The sequence below is a fragment of the Diabrotica virgifera genome, chromosome 10 (genome assembly GCF_917563875.1).
Source record: "Diabrotica virgifera virgifera chromosome 10, PGI_DIABVI_V3a".
NCBI lineage: Eukaryota > Metazoa > Arthropoda > Insecta > Coleoptera > Chrysomelidae > Diabrotica > Diabrotica virgifera.
This window is the reverse complement of record NC_065452.1, coordinates 68,173,738-68,178,495: the sequence shown is the minus strand read 5'-3', so window position 1 is coordinate 68,178,495 and position 4,758 is coordinate 68,173,738. Positions and strand designations below refer to the sequence as shown.

The 4,758-nt window shown below is 34.2% G+C and overlaps 1 long non-coding RNA gene across 1 annotated transcript; it reads right to left on the bottom strand.

Annotated features, from left to right (window-relative positions):
* Window positions 1-641: 641 nt before the first annotated feature.
* On the bottom strand, window positions 642-3,876 carry LOC126893290 (uncharacterized). The gene is made up of 3 exons (XR_007701118.1): window positions 3,469-3,876; window positions 2,959-3,339; window positions 642-1,649 (listed from the first exon to the last, which is right to left on the bottom strand). It is a non-coding gene; the product is annotated as an uncharacterized LOC126893290 (long non-coding RNA).
* Window positions 3,877-4,758: the final 882 nt, after the last annotated feature.

The window sequence follows — 4,758 nt, the reverse complement described above, 5'->3', positions numbered from 1 at the left end:
ACATAAATTGGACCTTAATCGGACGTCCTAGGGGACGTAAATTGGACCTTAATCGGACGTAAATTGGACCTTAATCGGACGTAAATTGGACCTTAATCGGACATAAATTGGACCTTAATAGGACGTAAATTTGACCTTAATCGGACGTAAATTGGACCTTAATCGGACGTAAATTGGACCTTAATCGGACGTAAATTGGACCTTAATCGGACGTAAATTGGACTTTAATCGGACGTAAATGGGACCTTAAGCGGACGTAAATTGTACCTTAATCGGACGTAAATTGGACCTTAATCGGACGTCCTAGGGGACGTGAATTGGACCTTAATCGGACGTCCTAGGGGACGTGAATTGGACCTTAACAGGACGTCCAATTTTGGTCCAAAGGCCAAGTTGTTAAACGTCCAATGGAGGTCCACCTAACGTCGGAGGGGACGTTCGGTGGACGTCATTTGGGCATTCATAGGATGTCCCAGTTTGGTCCAATGTCTTGCTGCTGAACATCCATCTAACGTCCTGGAAGGTTATTCGGTGGACGTCTAGCGACGATATTTAGACCTGTGGAGAATGTATTGTGGGAAATAAAAAATATATTTTTTAAGGAACTTATATTTCATCTTATATCAAATTACAATTATTGGATATTACAGTATTTACATTAAATTACAATACACTTCTCCAAGAAATTAACGCACCACCTTAAATATGGGGTATATTTGATGTCTCGTATTTCCTAAACCTGTTGTCCCATCTAAGTGATGTTTTTATAATATTATAGCCTAGGCTATAGGTTACCTCCTTAAGCTTGTCATGCTGTAATATATGTATATTATATCATATCGCTCTCTATAGTAATGTGATATAATATATATTACAGTATAGCTCCCTGTGCATGACAAGCATAAGGAGGTAACATATTCTAGGGCCTAGGCTAGAATATTATAAAAAAAATCACTTAGATGCAACAACAGGTTTAGGAAATTCGAGACATCAAAAATGCCCAATTTTTAAGGTGGTGCGTAATGGGCTGTATATACAGGGTGTAACAAAAATACAGGTCATAAATTAAATCACATTATTCTGGGACCAAAAATAGTTCAAATGAACCTAACTTACCTTGTACAAATATGCACATAAAAAGTTACAGCCCTTTGAAATTACAAAATGAAAATGGATTTTTTCGATTATATCGAAAACTATTAGCGATTTTTTATTGAAAATGGACATGTGACATGTGGCATTATTATGGCAGGAATATCTTAAAGAAAAATTATGGTGAAATTTGTGCACCCCATAAAAATTTTATGGGGGTTTTGATCCCTTAAATCCTCCCAAACTTTTGTGTATGTTCCAATTCAATTTTATTATTGTGGTACCATTAGTTAAATTCAATATTTTTGTTTCTTAGTATTTTTCAGATAAGGCAGTTTTTATCGAGTTGCGACTTCTTTTTTAATATGTCCACGTAAAAATTTTATGGGGGTTTTGTTCCTTTAAACCCCCCAAATGTTGTATGTTCCAATTAAACTATTACTGAGGTACCATTAGTTAAACAGAGTGTTTTCAAAACTTTTTTGCCTCTTTGTATTTTTTCGATAAGGCACGTTTTATCGAGTCTGGCTTCTTTTTTAATATGGTTCAAAATATACCTAAAAATGTAAAGCATAAATAAGTTTGCATATTATTACCAAGTCTCCATAATCGTACTTAACCATATACAAATATGTGGTGGATTTGACAAATATTCACAATATTTCGATAAAAATTGACTTTTCGAAAAAGCAATAAGAGGCAAAAAAGTTTTTAAAACGTTGTTTAAATGGTAGGTACTACAATAATAATTAAATTGAAACGTGCACAAAAGCACATTGTTTTCGATACATTGGAAAAAATCACTTTTCATTTTGTAACTTCAAATGAGTGATAAAGGCACAGAGACTTAGATCACGAGGTCACATTGAAAGGATGCCAAAAACGAGGACTCCGAAAAGGGTACTAAACTACACTATAGCTTCAAGAAAGAGAAGAGGAAGACCGGAAAATAGATGGAAGCAAGAGGTCGAAAAAGATTTGGAAAGAATGGTGTTACAGGGTCAGAAAAGAAAAATGAATAAGAGGAAGGAATGGAGAAAAATCACATATCAAGCCAGAGAAGATCTCAGTACATAAAGAAACGTGAAAATGAAGAAAAAACAAACTTTTCAAGCCATGGGCCTCTAAGGCCCTTGGTGCTATTAATATATAACTTCAAAGGGCTGTAACTTTTCTTTTGTGCACATTTGTACTAAGGTAAGTTAGGTCCAATCAAACTATTTTTGGTCCCAGGATATGTGATTAAATTTATGACCTGTATTTTTGTTACACCCTGTATATATATAAAGGTTATATTTGGTTCTTGGGACATCAAAGTATATTTTTTAGACATTCCCTGGATATAGTCACTGATGTGACATACCTCCGATTTGTTTTTTCATGAGTTTTGTAAGAGAGACTAAAAACTTTTTTATGGTTACCTCCTGTTTTCATATATTTTTTGACATGTTTTGTAGTAAATTCAACTATCTATTTACTACAAGACATGTCAAAATTTACATGTGAAAGCAGGAGATGATCCTAAAAATGGTTTTTCGTCTCCTACAAAATTCATGAAAAATCAGATAGGAGAATTTGTACATTACAATTCTCTGATGTTTGGGAAAAAGGGCTTAAGTCAGAAATGCACATCGATAATGTTTTGATGATTTCTGGACCAGAAAAATCGGCTCTTTTTATTGGTACATACAGTTTACGTCTACAACAGTTTTTTGCTGGTCCAGAAATCATCAAAACATTAGCAATGTGCAATTCTGACTTACGCCCTTTTTGCCAAACATAAAAAAAGCAATCTGGTCATAACTGACCAATGAGCAATTTTAATTTAACCTAAATTACTAATGTTTCTTAAAATGAAGAGCTTACCCGATAGCGTCTCTTATCTAATCTAACAAGATCGTGCACTATTCTAACATACACAGCCACATCACGCACTATGCTCTGCTTTTCACTATCACCTATCACTCAAACTAGTTCAAAAGGCTTTGTCCTCTTCAATCTTCTAGTTTGCCCAGTAGTATCGAGGAGGATTTCCTCAATATTCTTGTACTTATTTAAGTTGTTTGTCGGGATTCCTGCTATCTTCTTGATGATTATATCCAGGTTCCATTCCTAGGTATTAATATTTGTTTATAAAGTAATAACTTATTATGCATGGACAATGTTGTTTCTTCCAATTAGCCAATACACTTTTTATATCTTTATTTTGGTTATATCTGGTTTTTTGTAGACCACTTTCAGCTGATTCTAAAAAAAATTAAAATGAACGGTAATTTTTCTATTCTTTACAATTAAAAATCAAAATATTTACAGGTAATACATGCATAAATGATTCGTTTCATAAAGAAAATTGAAAACGGATTTTATAATACTTACATAATTGTTTAAGAGATCCAGCCATAGCCAAAACTAGAGCATACTAAACAGTACAGTTGAGTACAGCAAAAAAAGCCACTAATTTCCATTTTTCACCCCCTTATCGATGCATTTTTTTCCAATCAAAATTTTTACTAAATTTTTAGGTTATCTTATGATGAAAATGAAATAATTGATGACTTGATGACCAATGACCACGCGACGCTACATAGATACTCGCGCGGCAAATTTGAAAATGAACGCAAATTGAATAGTAAATGGCCTCTCTTTAGAGTATGGAAAATTTTACCCCTCCAGGAGGACATTGTACTCTTTTCATAGAATATCTTGTGGTAACTTTCCAGCCATAATTTAATCAGATGTTCACGGAATAGAACTTTGATAGTAGAATTCCTGGAATGTTTTGTTGTTAGGGGAAACTTTTATTTTATTTATTCTTGAATATTTCCTGTTGTTAAACATTGTAACCAATAATTTACAAATAAGATTTTCATTACATTACATGAAATCAAAACATGTTTTGGATATTAAACTATATAGTTTTATAATTGTAATAATTTAATATACAATTTTGAATTAAGATTTAATCTTTCGATCTAATCGATTTAAACTACAGTAAAACTTGTGTTACCGGCCCCCTGCCAACACCGGCCACCTGTACTAACGGCCAGTTTAAAAATTCCCCACACTAATTACAGTAAAACCTGTCAGTAACGGCCGCTAAAAATGAAAAAGCTATTGGCCGATATAGAAAGGTGACCGGTATTGCCAGTTTTTGTAGTCTAGATATAATTGGTTTGGGGAATTTTTAAACTGGCCGTTAGTACAGGTGGCCAGTAACACAGGTTGTACTGTATATCTAGGCTACAAAAACTGGCAATAACGACCACTTTTCTATATCGGCCAATAGTTCTTTCATTTTAGTGGCCGTTAGTGACAGGTTTGACTGTATTTCATTAACGTAAAGTTAACGCAAGTTAATATTTTATTGAATTATTTTGCTATTTGATCTCGTAATTGGTATAATGTGTCCAATATAAGCGTTCATAAAACGTCCGTATTTCGTCCAGTATGGACGTCCAAAGTCGGACGTCCATATTTATTCCGTCCGAAGGACGTCCATATTTATTCCTTCCGAAGGACGTCCAACATGGGACGTCCGTTTATAGTCCATGGACGTTAGGACCAAAAATGGACCTATTTTGGACGTCCAAATGACGTCGTGTGCTATTAGGGAATTGTCCGTATTTCGTCCAGTATATATACGTCCATATTTGTTCCATCCGAAGG